Below are 15,980 nucleotides of genomic sequence, written 5' to 3'. Positions count from 1 at the left end.
TGAGTATGACTATTTATATCATTTAACTCATTGTTGTTTTTTTTATTGAGTTATCTATCTCGTGAACTAAGACTGTGATTGGTGAAAGTTCAAAGGCGGATTTCAATGCGTTTTATAGAAAACCGCACCTTTTACCCCAATCAGTATTTTTTGTATGAGTTGCATTTTTTGCCAAGAAAAAAAAAACCATACGCGGTTTTATCTTTTGGATAATAGCCTAAAACCACATTTTCAAACAAACACATCATTTATGCAGCGGTTTTACAAAAAAACGCCAATATATCCTTTTTTCTTATTATAAATAGATGTTATTTTATCCAAATAAAACAAGTATAAATAAAAGAAATAAAAATAACTTCTCTCTCAAGTAGTTTTTATAATTAAACTTGTTTAACTATTTTTTTTTCTTTTTTCATTCAAGTATCCATTATTATTTAAAAATATTGTTTTTAGTACATGGAATTTATTATATATTGTAATAAAATTTTAATTTAATAACAATTAAAAAACATTTACTAATTTATTCATACAAATAGTACTATAGTAGGCAAAATATACAAATCCAAGTAAGATATAATTTTTTGAGTAACACATCTAAACAGTAATTTAAATAATCTATAAAAAAAAATTATTGAATTTATTAGGTTTTATACAATTATGTTTACTTATGTAAAATATATTTTGTACAAAATCTATGAAAAATACATTACAATTATACTTTATATTAAATATATACAAAAATAAATTATTTATTTATTAATAAAAATAAATAAAAATATATAAGTATACTAGTTATTAATAAAAAAATATGAAATCCTCACAAGATAGCAATTAGCAACTATTATTATCCTAAAGGTAATATATTTTGTAGTTAAATTATTATTGTTATTACAAAATTACAAATTTTTAAAATTGTATTTATTTAGTTAGTAATGTTTCAATAAATTTTTCCTAGATATAATGTTCAAATTCAGAAAAGAGTGGTAATGGCTACAGTGGGACTATATAATTTCATCAGGATTTCAAATTTCTCGGATGCAGATTTTGCAGATGTAATGACCGAGACAAATAACAACCGAAATTTTGAACATGATACAAGTGACATAGATGCAACAGATATAGTAGATGGAGAAGTTATGACGCAAATATGGTATGGGAAAATCAAAGTACTCGATAATTATTTTTTAAAATTGCATCTTTTATGGTTGAGCTTTTTATCAATATGTCAAAAAAAAATTTACTTTTTGATCAACTATAGTATTTAAGGTTTATAAATACAATTATTTTTATTATTAATTCATAACGTACAATAATATACAAGCATACTAATTATTAATAAATTTATTTATAATATATGTAATCCGCACCGCTTTTCCTTTTTTTACCAATCACACAATTAATCCTGAACCGCAAATAGTTTTTTCACCAATCAAATATCATTTTGTACCGTTTATTTTGTATAAACCGCACTTGTCCCGCAAACCGCATGTACCGCAGTTGATACGTACCGCACTCTAAACCCGCTTTCCTTGTACAACCAAAATCGCGGTCACCATTCGGACCCTAAATCTCATCACTATCATCAAACAAACTTTCCTTTTCATTAAAGATACGTAGACAAACGTTGTTTAATGAGACCAATCATATCATCTTATAGTCAATCCTTCCTGTCAAGTAATGAAGGATAAAATATGTATATGGTATATAGTGACTTGGGAGTATTAATCAATATAGTAATATACAAGATATCAATATATCGATAAATTACACAACAAAGTTAAAGTTCAATTAATCCAGTGATAAAATCGAAGTTATCAATACAATAAAAGAAGAATGTGTTGCTTTCCTTGTCTCACACATCAGCTTTTGTATTGAAGCAGAAACTAACACATCAGCTTTTGTATTGAAGCAGAAACTAACACATCATTTAAAATGACTAACCTATCAAATTAAAACAATTAATACAGATCAGCACAATTGTTGCTTACATGTCTTTTTTGCAATGGTTTTATGTTAGGTCATGTCCATTCTTTATAACGCAAGCGGAGAAGTTGCAACCGTGAACCACCGCGATAGTTTTTCGAAGCTAGCTAGGTGAATGAAATCCTGAGAGCTCCGGAGGATCAGCGGATCACATGTGACACCAAAACCAAACCTAGAATCACAAAAGTATGCAGCACAATTGTTGCTTACATGTCTTTTTTGCAATGGTTTTGTATACCACGATCGAGTAACTCAGTATGGTTTTCTGATTTCGATCTTGATTTTTGTTTGATTTCTCCGAACTTCTCCTCGGCGATTGAGTAAGTTCGGCGATTGATTTCACATCCCTTAATTATATTGTTCTATTCTCTTTGGTTTTCTGATTTCGATCTTGATTTTTGTTTGATTTCTTCGAACTTCTCCTCGACAATTAAGTAAATGTGGCGATTGATTCAAAAACAAAACTCACAGAACAGAACCCTAGATTCATAACCAAAGCAGAACAGTAGAAAGAACTGTAGCGGGATATCATACTCCTCGGCTATTGAGTAAGTTTGGCAATTGATTTCGCATCCCTTAATTCTAATGTTCTACTCTCTTAAGGATTTCTATTGATCATAGTAGTTTTGAGGTGAAAGCTTAAAAACTCACAGAATAAAACTTTGCTTTCGTTCTGAATATTTTATCCTTAATCTTGTCTTTTACAGTTGTTTATTGTCAAGAAGTTGGACTAGAGGGATCCTGAACAACAACATGATCACGAATTTATCAATGTGAGAAGTCAGGCTGAGTTTCTCCTCTTACCAAATAAAGAATCAAAAGCACAAAACCACAAAACCTTAAGCTTGAATAAAGAATCCTTCCGTTATTAATGTTTAGAAAATCTTCTCAAAACTAAACACAAGCTCTGTTTTTCTCTTATGATCATACATCCTTCTTATAATCTCTATTTATATGGTTCTATACTTCCTTTTCTAAAACACCCTAACTTCCTTTTTAGTTTAGGATTACAACTTTTTCTTTTCCTAACTAGATTCCTAATTCCTTTTAGGATATCTATTCTAGAACTTTCTAGAAGCTTAACCAACAAACTGCAGGAGCTTCTAAGTCGGTTTCTTTATGCAATTGAAGAAGGTATGCAGTTGTTTGGTTTGAGTAGACCATATATATTGATTCATGTTTCTCTTTGAACATTTAGAAAGTATTATTGCACAAAGGTATAATGGTGATTTCTTGTGATTATAATCATAGAATGTATCTATTGGCATTTTTTTCCAGTTCTTATGGCTGCAGTATCATCACTTTCTAATGTGCGAAATGAATTAGTGTCAGTATTAGTAAAGCCAATCAAATCAAATCTCATAAATATTATAAGTAGGTCTAATTCAATGTTAGTAGCCATATCGAGTGGCAAAATATTTTAATGAGAGAGCAAGTGCAAAAGGGAACATACCACTATGATGCTTTAAACGCGATGTTCAATTACACGGGTTCTTGGCAAGTCGAATGAAGCATCCACAAAATCTTTGGATATTTTATTCCGCTTTATGAAGTCAAATTGGCAAAGCTTACATTGGTTTTGCACAACGAGATCAGACGCGCTGTTCCTTCCTCAAGGGATCCCGCTTCCTTAGCTAGGTATATTCCTCTCTTTTAATACACAATGTTTTCTGCTGTTTTGTATGTTCTGGTCTCTCTGGTCTAGCTGTTTATAATCTCTTAATGTTCACACCGGTGGAATGTTTAAGAACTAATTTAGAGTCAGTCAGTTTTCTCTTGTTTTCTTGACCGAACACATAGTTTCTGTGGCCAAATGAAAGAAAAGACATTAAAAGTTATGGTGAAGAACAAGCTTTGTTGAGTGTTGTATTCAATAAAAGATTATTCGGATAACTTTTCCTCTTTCTGCAGTTTTAAATTCATGAAAGCTACACTTGATGTGATTCTTGATGACATTTTATAATTCTTATGTGGTTTCTCCACTTGTTTACTCATTTGGTACAGCTTTATTGAAAATTACGGCACATATTTTGTAACTTCGGTGACCATTGGTGGAAGAGACGTAGTTTACATTAGACAACATCAGTCTTATCCTTTACCAGTATAAGAAATCAAAAACTACGTGAATGACATGATGGAGCACAGGTTTCATGAAGCAGAGAGTCAATCTATTACCGGCCCCCTAAAATACAAAGACAAGGTTAGTACGACGTCACATGCCACAAAGAGATTACTCTGGTTAACGAAATTCATTCCCTCTAACTATGATAATCGAAGATTTTAGCTGAAAAGCTCTCTCATGTAGGATATCACAGTAATATTTAGGCGAAGAGGAGGCGACGATCTATAGCAAAGCCATGCTCGATGGGCTGAGACAGTACCAGCAGCTCCAGACATTATCAACATGACTTTTACTCCTATTGTTTCTCTGCTCGAGAGTGTGCCTGGTCTACGACATTTGACTTTTGCGAACTTTACTTGGAATGTTAGTTTCTATCAAATAAATTGAACTTAGGTATGTTTGAAACCAATAAACATAACAAATCTCTTGTTGTTCTTACTAGATAAGCCTCCTATTGAAGATTCACAATACTTCTTGGATTTCCAAATAGCTCAAGCTTAGGCTCCTGAACAGAGTAACCTCCAACGTAAAGAATATGTGTGTCCTTCTCAGTTACTTTTTTTTTTATATAATTATGTTTTGTTAGGAGGATGATGTATTCTTATTTTGTGTAATACAGTTTTTTTCCAAATCATGGTTTCTTAATAATAAATATAGTGTTTTAATTTTTTATATCACTTCATTCCAAAAAAATCATTATTCATAATTTAGTAATATATATTGAAAATTGATTAAATTAATTAAAAAATTATTATTATCAAAATAATATAGTAATTTGTATAAATCTGTATAAATACATAATTACTGTATAAAGATGACCATAGGCGTATAGTCGCTAAATTTTAGTGAAGTAGTGTTGTGCTTTAATGAATCTAATTTGTAATTTTTTAGGAACTAAAACTGACAAAATATTAAATTGGTTAATTTTGGATTGATCTCTTTTCAATTTCAGCTTCAATTGGGTGTGGATGAGTCATGAGAGTTATACACTTATAGTGTCAAAGAAGAACGAGCAGGTTTTACTTCTGCTACTATCGGTTATATGTTGAAACTTAATTCTATATTTAAATTATTTATTTTAGTATCTTATATCAATCTACAACTGAAATATAAGGGAAAAAATGCTACTTAAAACAGTTTCTTATAAACTCTACAATAGAGCCACTAATCATTTTGCTTCTCTATATAAGCTAAATTTTTTAAGTGTTAGAGTTTGAAACACCAAAAAATTGTTTACTTGCTTAGTTTGAAATACAATTTATGAGAAGTACCCCGTCGGATAGTACGGGTTTTAACCTAGTATAGGTAATAGGTTATAAAACAAGAAGGTAGGTTAATAAATTATAGTTGGCCAATGTGATTGATAGTTTAATCACTTTGAAACATGTGATTAAACTAAACTTAAACTAGATACCACGTGAATATCTTTGAGCTTCTCGCTTCTAACGGTCAATAGAGCCGATAAACAAAAGAAAACACACACACACACACACAACCTTCTTCTTTTAACCAATTAAAAATAATAATAAAAAACACATTAACTTATTATTTCCATTGTTATAAAAGTGGTTACAGCTAAGTTATGATTCGTATTTTAACAACATATATAACCTTTTGGTCCAACAAAACTATTGCTATAAAATATATTCATCACGACATGTCTCCCCAAAAGCCAAATTAATCAGTAGGGACATTAGTGTGCAACAGTGCATGTGTGATTCACCGATTCTTAAAACGATGTTACTCAATTACACTCGAATGGTCTTTGACTCGTAAACCTTAATAAACCCTGACTAAAAGAAAATGTCTTGACGATCTTACTTTTACACTTGATTAACCCACACTTATCCCATTCATAAGCAATGAAAGATGTGTCCATTTTCCCAAAAGAAACAATCAAATGTGTGTTACTACTAGGTATTTGTTTTTTTTTGAAAATAATGTTAAATTAGATTCAAAGAAAATCGTTTTTACATCAAGTTCATCAGTGTTATCGAGAGTTTGATGAAAACATGTTTACAATGCTTAAACCGTAAGAATTAAAAGTGGATCATATTAGGCGAGTAGCAAGCCAGGTAATCAGTCCTTCCTTGTACCGTTGATCCCCAAGGAGTTGGATTGCTAGCAATTGATTTATGATCTGGCGATCCGTCCAAACAATGAGTTGAGCTGGAGTTATTGGAGATGACCCATGGCGACGATCATTCCTTTCTCTCCACAGTGTGTGCACCAAAATCTGCAGAGTATATCTTTCTAAAAAAGCATCAACGCGTCTGAGTCCATGAGAAGAGACGTAAGCAATAATGGTCGGCCAATCCATTGAGAAGTGTGCCTTATAAATGTGAGAAGCAAGTCCTTTCCAGACCTCTGCCGAGTAAGCACAGGAGAAAAAAATATGATCTCTTGTTTCAACAGCAGTGTTGCAGAGCACACATGTTGCATCGACACCGCTGTTCCAAATCAGCATATGGTCGCCTGTAGAAAGGCGATTCTGAACAGCGAGCCAGACGGTGAAAGAGTATTTAGGAGTGGCGTGAGTAAACCAGACCGCGGTGTGCCAAGAAACAGAGTTCGAAGTCTGACGAATATTTTGCCAAGTCTCTCTAGTAGAGAAACAATTTAGATACTCCTACCTTTTTCCCCTCCATAGTGCTACATCTTTACCAGTCTTTCGGTTAGTCCACTGATTTTCCAACACCTCCTCCATTTCGTTGAGGTAATCGACACGGTGCCTTCGCCGGCGACGCGTAGTCCATGCCTCGAGAAATGTGGCTGTACGGCTAATCCCCATATTAATACAACCTCGATCTCCTGCAATGTCCATTAAACGGCTCATACTTGACCAGTTATCATACCAAAAAGAAGTATCGGCACCATCATGAACATCCACTCGACATAAGAGTTGAGCAACTTCTCTGCATTTAAGGATTTTCCTCCACATCCATGAACCAGATTGATTATTTTCCTTCAGTCCCCAAACTTTTTCCCGCTTAAGGAGATATGTTCTCACCCATCGAACCCACAAAGAGTCTCCTCCAGAGATGATCCACCAGAGCAATTTCAGACAGCACACATCATTTGTTTCTCTGAGGGATCTCAGTCCCATACCACCCTCTTGTTTCGGTTTACAAATAGATTCCCACGCCACCTTAGCTTTAGTTGAGGTCATATCAGAGCCGGACCAGAGATACACATAGCATAACTTATCAACCTCGTTCAGACATTCCTGAGGTAACCGATAAGCAGACATCCAAAAGCTACAAATACTCCAGAGAACAGAGCTTATAAGGGTCAGTCTCCCCGCATAAGAAAGATATCTTGCCGTCCAAGAACCGATTTTCTTTTTAACATGAGAAATGAGTGGAAGATAGTCTGCCGCAGATAACCTTTTGGTAACCAGAGGAAGACTAAGGTACCGGACCGGGAGAGTACCCACACCGAGGGGAAACCGTTCAACAATCGCCTGAGTAACCGTGTCAGTGACACCGGCCAAATAAATTGTGGACTTCTCCATACTGATTTTCGATCCTGAACATTTTCCAAACTCATCGAAAACACTCATCAACCCTTCGATAGAGCGTACTCTACCATCTGAAAGAAGCATTAAATCATCTGCAAAGCTGAGATGACTGAGACCAATGTTCTTACATCTAGGGTGGTATCCAAACTTTTGTTGACCTGCTGATTTGTCCAACATTTTTTAGAGGACATCCATGGAGATGACAAAAAGATAAGGAGATAGAGAGCATCCCTGCCGCAACCCACGAGAGCTCTGAAAGTAACAAACCAAGTCACTATTAACTTGCACAGAAAATGAAGCAATCGTAACACAAAGCATGATCCAGTGAACAAACTCCTGAGGGAAGTCCATAACCGTGAGAACATGACGTAGAAAGGACCATTGGACCAAATCAAATGCTTTGGAGATGTCGATTTTAATGGCACAACAGCTGGAAAGAGAGTCTTTGTGATAATCCTTCACAAGCTCAGTAGCTAGGAGAACATTCTCGATAAGCAAACGATCTTGAACAAAAGCAGATTGGTTGGCGGCAATGAATTTTGGCAACACGCATTTCAGCCTGTTTGCTAAGATTTTGGAGATAACCTTATACAAAACATTGCAGCAAGAGATTAGACGATAATCCTTCATTTCAATGGCCTCCAGCTTCTTTGGTATAAGAGCGAGGATTGTTGAGTTGACTCCCTTTGGCAAAAAAACTTTTTCAAAGAAGGATTGCACATATAACACAAATTCACTCCCTAAAATGCTCCATGCAGACTTATAAAACTCACAAGTAAAACCATCAGGACCCGGAGACTGGTCACTTGGCATAGCAAACAGGGCACTCTTGACCTCGTCGGCAGTGACAGACCGAGAGAGCAAGGTTTTATCCGCAGTGGAACAACGGTACGATAACAACCCTTCTAGAAAACTCGGGGTAACCTCCTCATAATCAGATGGGAGGAACTGTAAGAATTTCCGAAAAAAACGCTTTGCCTCAGCTTTAATCTCCTTTGTTTTCTTAGTCACAGACCCATCAGGTAGTTTGATCTCTCGAATCGAATTGTTCGCCTCCCGTAATGTAGCAGCCCTGTGAAAAGTTTTATTATTCTTATCACCTATCTGCAACCAAAATAGTTTGGATTTCTGCTTTAAGTACTGTTCCTCTAACCCCTAAGATCCACTCCCATCGGTTATATGCTGCAGTTTATGCTTCCATGGCTGCAGGTGAGGGATGCATCATATTTTGTTCCTGTTTTTGACAAAGGTCCTCATGAGCTACCTTCGTCTGCTTGACCAGATTTCCCATTCTGTCTTTAGCCAACCTTCGCAGAAGTGGTTTCAACGCCTTCAACTTCTTGGAGAAACGAAACATTGTAGAAGTGGACATATGGAGCGGAGAAGTGTCTCTCCAAAACTCTTCATGGAGAGGTTGAAACTCTTCTAACTTTGTTATCACATTAACGAATTTGAAGGGCTTATGACTGCAAGCAGAAACCAACACCTCAACGTTTAGTTGGACCCGACAACGGAGGTGATCAGAACATCCGCCTGACTCGAAAGTACAGTAGGAGTTAGAGAAAGATTGCCTCCACACATCATTTACCATAGCTCTGTCCAGCTTCTTTGAGATGAGACTTGTTTGACGTTTATTGCACCAAGTATACAGTGGACCATGCGCTGCTATATCAGAGATAGAACCATAGTTTACCAGTCCCTGAAAGTCTCGCATCCCTGAAGTAACCATGGGATGATCTACCATTTGTGAATGCTCCAAGATATCAAGTGTCTCATTAAAATCACCCATTAGTAACCACGGCTTATTACGAATAAGAGGAGAGTCAACATGATCACGAAGCTCACCCCATAACACCTTCCTATCCGCCACAGTATTAGACGCATAGACAAAAGAACAGAAGAACTCCTCTGTCTAGTCTGGTAGCTTTACCGAGCAAGTGATAAGCTGCTCACTCTTATAGAATGGAGTCACCAAGACATCACTCCTCCACATCACCCAAATACGACCACGCGAATTAAACTCGTAATTCGTAAGTATTGACCAATTCTTAAACATCTTCCTTCCCAACCTAGAAACCTTTCTCTCTTGCACTCTGGTTTCTAGAAGGCACACAAACTGAAACTTATTCTCCTCCACCCAATTCCTTATAATGGAATGCTTAGTTGATTTATTTAGACCCCGGACATTCCAAAAGAATCCTGACATAATCAACGTTTACGGTAACCCTTCTTACTCTGATTTCGAGCAGAAGAGTTGAGAATTACTTTGTGTGTTGTCTTTGAGTCTCTCGGAAAAACCGGACGTAGAGGAGGATCCACCAATGGGTTAGAGAGCTTAGAGGTATTCCCCATAGTCCCCTTCCCATCCACAACAGATTCACCTCCCACAGTGGAGGAGTCCTCCAAATCAACCTTCGCATCCCCCATTGTTTTCTTAGTCAGCTGAGGGACCTCCTCCTCACCTTCCTCATCCGGATCGTCCTGACTAAGAGCCAAATAAGAGTTTGATAAGCTGGATATATCACCAGACTTGGGGAGATTTTGTCTCCTCACCGGACTGCGACTTGTTTTAGGCATTTGTTTTCCTTTTCTTACATCAAAAACTACCAATATTATTATTCCAGCTAGTAATATACAAAATGTCAACTCATTTATTTCTTTTTTGATATTTGAACAAATCAAAAAAATGGAGTAATTTGATTCTCTTTGCAACTACATTCTGGTAACAGATTTGTAGATTAAAAGATGGAATATTGTTTGGTAATTTCCACTTTCCATTGCATTTAAAAGTCAATTACATGCATGCTAATGTTATTTGAATCAATATAAATAATAGCATATTAAAAAATATTCCCTAGCTCTTATTCACTCACTCTTAATTACCAATCAAAATTTGCCATGTAATCTAATTGCACAAATTAAAATACCTAATATTATCTAAAATAAAAAAATTAAGACATATATATCCAAGATCTCACCATTTTCATCAATATTTATACGAGTATTTAAAGTATATAATTGTTTTTGTTGATGAATTAGCAATAAAATATTTGGACTAGTTGGTAGTGTATAGTTGTTATATTGTTGAGGTGGTGGGTTCGAAATGACATTTTGAAAATTGGTGATTCAAATATCCTAAATTTGAAAGTTGGTGATTTTTTTGACATTTTTTCCATTCTTTATTGGCCCATTATACAAATAATGTTTTAGGGGTGTATTTGATATATAATTTTAAAATATTTGGTGGCTGTTTTAAAACTCCATGTTAAACAACTAGTAGTTTTTAAATGCCAAATCTTATGTTATTGAACATAAAATTATATGAAACTGATTGAAGTCACTTAAAATCTCATGTTATTGAATCAACAATTTGTAAAACTAAAACAAATTCATTGTAAATCAAAATATATTTTCTTTTTGAGAAAGTTGTGAAAGGATTTGAGTAGATTTTTACATCCACTTTTACTCACAATCAATGATTAAAAACTTCACACCTATATATGTGTTTTTTTTTGGAGATACTTCAATATAAAGGGATGTATTGGATTAGGAATTTAAGAAGATTGTATGCGGATCTATAATATTTGGTGAAATTTAGGTGAATTAATTTAATTTCAGGATATCTAGGTGATTTTAATGAGATTTTAAAATAAGAATTAAAAAATTGTTGATGATTTGGTAAGATTTCATCTTTAACACCATCTACTTGAAGAAATTAATCGGTCGGTTTTAGGACATTAATCGACCAAATTTATCAAAAAATTTGGTCTCAATTTTGACCTCTAGATTTGAACTGGTCTCTCGATTCAATCTCTCGATTCAATGATCGTGATATCGCAAACCCTAATTTTTAGAGAGAAAGCTTTTTTTTTGAGTCGGTTGATGTGCAGATTATAACGGGAGGACCGTTCCAATGACCGTTTGAGATTGGAATTATAATTAATCAGAAATTATACCGTTTACATTTGAAATTTGGTATCAAGCTGCAGACGGTTATTAAGTAGTTTTTTTTGTTTTTTTAAAGATTTACTACTTTATTATTTGTTTTTTGGTAGGATTTTTTTAATTAAAAATATGTGATTTTTAATACCGTAAATTACAAAATGCTCAAGAAAAATTATCCGTTTTGGAACATCATTTTTGTTCGACCGGCCCTGATTACATGCAATATTGTTGTATTAATTTATAATATCTTTAGTTTTATTTATCAATATCATTACAAATTTTGGAGCCTCTATTATATCATTTTTTTTTTGGATTGTGGTATCAGTAAAAACTTCTGAGTCAACCAACACCACACGGCGGCATATCCATTAAACCAATTGGTTAATAATAACCATAAATTTGAACATAAAGGTCATAAAGTAAACTTTTAACTATGAGACGATCCGAGTTACGTTCGGTACACATATTTGAAAAATCGTTATAATTTTGTTCTGTCGTTACTTTTCTGGTGTGTTATTAAAATAAAAATCAACTTATTTGCTATGAAAAAAAAGACTTCACTCTGGTTTTCTCTAATTTTCTCTAAGTATCACAAAATATGTTTACATTTCAAGAAATATCGTATGGTCATGTGAGAATTTTGCAGAATCATTGTTGCAACGTAATAGCAGAAAACCAAGGGGACTTACCCAAGTCAGCATACAAATCCGTGGTGAGAGTCAAACATTGCTCCACACACTTCAGGGGAAGAATACTGCAAAACAGGAGAGTGAAGTTTTAGTGTTACTGTATTTCATTAGATCTGCTTAACCAATAAAAGTCGTTTGAAAGCATTTAATGTCAAATATTGACTTGCCTTTGCATGGAGGAGGAAAGAAAAAAAATTCTCCTTGAGCTTGTTAAATATGATATCCAGGCCAAAGTCGTCAAGCACAACACCTATAACAGCAGATGAACAAAACAAAGAGGTAAGAGCACGGCAGAGAATAGGTGGCAAGATGATGGGTTATTACCTCTGCTATAGCAATCTCTGAAAGAAGTCAGGCTGAAACATTTGAAAGAAACGATCTCACATGTGTACAACAATGTCGTCGCCACCAGTACTAGCTAGTCTCTCACCAGATCCTGACCACTTGAGACCACAAACCTCTCGAGTGTGACCTCTGTTAGTTGCCACGACGTGTGATCTGATACGCACATCGCTGTTGATGATCCTTCCGTGGAATTAATGCTCCACTTGTCAGGATGTGGTTGTTCCACATTGTTTTATTTGTTTTGCAATTTTGCATCGAAAAGGTTAAGGCTTTCAATGGCTTTCTAAATTGAATAAAACATACAAACTGAGTTCAAAAAATACAAATGGAACACTTGAAAGCAAACAAGTCTTCAAAAGATACTAAACCAAAAAATCTAACACATGTGAGAAATGATCATTTGATATTCTACTTGCATGTGACTGCCCCAAAACAACCTCCAACACGCCTAGATCAAACTATCTTCTGCGATCTTTCTCTGTTTTTCGGCTCTCCTTTCTTTTAACCATGCCACATTTTGTTGTGCCTTAATAATACGCTTCTCTATTGACAATGTCAGCGCCTTCAGCTCTTGAACACTCTTTCTAATGAAAGCACTATCAACGTCAAACAGACAGTCCTGTCCCTGGCTTCCTTCCCGTACAGCTATGTGAGTGTTTGACTCCTCAGATGGGATCAGGACCTTATTCTTATATGCTTTGCTTGTTTCATCTCCATTAGTGCATCCAGAGGCAAAATTTTGATGAGGGCTTGGATCATTGTTGTCTGCATTTAATGCTAGCTCCTCTAATGCAAGCTTTTTCTGGATCAAACTGTCATCATCAACATCATCATCTACCTTGTCAGCTTCACTACTGCACAACCTCTCATCTGAGCTCGCCTTTTTTCCTGCTATGATACCATCTTCTTGGAGTAACCGGTCCGGTTCCTTGCTGCAATCATCAATCATAGTCATCTTCTCTGCAAAGCTACCATGTACATCAAGCTCATCGTCACAGGTTTGCCTTGTCTCTGGTGGTGACACAAGGATATTAACTACTACTTCTCGATTAGCACCAAGAGGCGAATCTGAAGAGTTGATTTCATTAAATGGGCTTGGAACCATCGCTGCTTTGTTTACAGTCTCTTCGTTCCTTTGTTCTATTTCTGGTGGTGGTAAGGTTTCATCTCCATCATATCTTATCGAAGCAAACTTTTGACAAGTCTCCGAATCATTGTTATCCGCCTCAAGTCTACTCTTTTTACCAAGCGGTTCAGAAGCAAAGGTGAGGCTATCATTGTCTAATCGAACCTGTGTTTTACACACAGTCAATGCCAACAAGCTCAGACACCTTGATGCAACGAGCAAAAGACAAATATTCATCATCAAGACTGGGACCAACAGGAACTATCATCGCTTCTTCAGGGTAAAACTGAGGAAACTCCCAGCATTCCACAGCTTGTGTGTATGGACGCAACTCAAAACTGACCGTCTTCGAGTTGTTGTGAATCTACCTTGCATTGCTTGTAACCTGTTTCAGCTTATGCCAACGGGCCAATCTTGGCTCACCCTTTTGCATCTGATTAGGTTTTGGCTGTAGTTCCCTGAATCTCTCCCATGTCCAAACTTGGACCAATTTAAACAAGGCAGTCAGACCAATCTTGAGGGTAGTAGTCGACTCCTTGAAATCTCTTATGTAGTTTTTCAAGAGAGTTAGCTCAGCATACAAGTGTGCAAGAACAGAAGGAGCAAGAGCAATCCTAGTACCCCTTGAAAGATGAATAGCAATTGGAAAAACAGCTTTATGGACATGAGGGAAGCGTGATGGCAGAACGAAATAACTAAGCCACAAGACAAGAAATGCTACATGTTCATACTCATCGTCTCTGTTCATGAATCTCTCCATCCATGTCACTTGTGTTACAATACTGACATGACCTTTGCGTTTAATCGCCAACCATTCGCTGTTTAGCTTCTCCATAACCATCTCTCCCGAGCTATCCACAGTAGCAAAAACAGGCAAACCCAAAACAGATAAACCTAGAAGCACCATAACGTCTTCTAGTGTTATGGTTGCTTCACCCCAAGGGAAAACGTACGTTTTGGTTTCATGACACCATTTCTCAGCAATAGCCAGAACAAGATCTATGTATTTAGGGATTCTGGCTGTGGATGCCATGATTGCTTCAAAGATCCCAGCTTTTCTCCAAGTGTGTCCGTGCAGATCCGACATCTTCTTAGCCCAAAGCTTGAAATCTTCATTCGCAAATCTCCAACCATAGAAAGAAACACCCATAGACAGAGCCTTTGACTGAGAACAAGGAGCTGAAGCACTTTGACTAGGAACCATAGCCTCAGATCCTTCAATGGAGGTGGTAAGACATGGTTTTAAAAGTTGGGTTTTTTCCCTGCTAGATCTTCGAGCAAGAGCAGAATAAGTTGATCTCTTTCCCACGTCAGAGGGTTCTTGAACCTCATCAAGCATGTCATCGTTGTTCTGTTGAGAAGACATCTACAAAACAAAACCTTTTTCAAACTCACATACGCATCTACAAGTTTACACCAAATCCAACAGGAAAACAACCCAAAAAGTTAGCTCTTTTTGATAAACAATTTCTAGCTAGGGGTCTACAAGTTAAGTGCCTAAAATGGTTCTGTAGCGATTTTTCAAACTCGTCTTAACCTCTGTTTTTCTCGAAATGCTACTCCAAAGTCTACACAAACACAAGGACAGCCTCATACAACATAAGACTCACTGAATCGATTCTCCGAGACCTAATAACACAAAAGAACCTACGCGAACCAAAGCAAACTCGAAGTAAACGCCAAGTTTTTAAAAAAAAAAACAGAACAGAGACATACCTTGTCAGAAGATGTCACAATGTCGGAAACGGAGTCGCTTAACGGCGCCGGAAAAGATCAAGAATCGTCGGAAGTCGAGTCAGTGTTGCTGCCGTACTAGATCAGAGAGACATTGGGTTTCTCGAAAAGAAGGAAGAAGCAAGCAAGTATAGAAATTGAGAAAGTAGGGTTTTTTTAGATGGGGACGAAGAAGATGTTTTGGTTTTTTATCTCATTTTTTATTTGTTTTGGTTGAGTGTTTGAAATGAGCAAAGAAATGAAGTGATGAGCTGATGGGAACAGCTTCTTTTTAAGGTAATTAATTAAATCATTAATTGGAAAATAATAAACTCATCAATAAACAAAATAATTTCCTATTGAGAATTTTAACAAAAATACCACAAATGATTAAGCTTTTCAACTATTCTACCACAATCTATAAAAGCTTTCTTATTCTACCACAAGCTTTATTTGAAATGACGATATTATCCCTAACCAACTCCTTCAACCATTGTCTTCTCATTGATATAACAAATAAAACAATTGCTCTGTCTT

General features: G+C 35.7%; 2 pseudogenes across 2 annotated transcripts; one reads left to right on the top strand and one right to left on the bottom strand.

The window, feature by feature from the left end:
- The first annotated feature begins 1,960 nt into the window (after nt 1-1,960).
- Nucleotides 1,961-4,757, top strand: LOC147947751 (MACPF domain-containing protein CAD1-like; annotated as a pseudogene). The gene is made up of 8 exons (XR_015594492.1): nt 1,961-2,303; nt 2,419-2,531; nt 2,691-2,756; nt 3,035-3,117; nt 3,382-3,621; nt 3,988-4,183; nt 4,289-4,468; nt 4,548-4,757. The product of XR_015594492.1 is annotated as an MACPF domain-containing protein CAD1-like (transcript).
- Nucleotides 4,758-12,867: 8,110 nt separating this feature from the next.
- LOC104777905 (uncharacterized) lies at nt 12,868-15,685 on the bottom strand (annotated as a pseudogene). Its single transcript, XR_015594495.1, has 2 exons — nt 15,447-15,685; nt 12,868-15,096 (listed from the first exon to the last, which is right to left on the bottom strand). The product of XR_015594495.1 is annotated as an uncharacterized LOC104777905 (transcript).
- Nucleotides 15,686-15,980: the final 295 nt, after the last annotated feature.

This window comes from Camelina sativa, chromosome 3 (assembly GCF_030686135.1).
Source record: "Camelina sativa cultivar CO46 ecotype springtype chromosome 3, ASM3068613v1".
Taxonomy (NCBI): Eukaryota; Viridiplantae; Streptophyta; class Magnoliopsida; order Brassicales; family Brassicaceae; genus Camelina; species Camelina sativa.
This window is presented reverse-complemented; position numbering and strand designations above follow the sequence as displayed.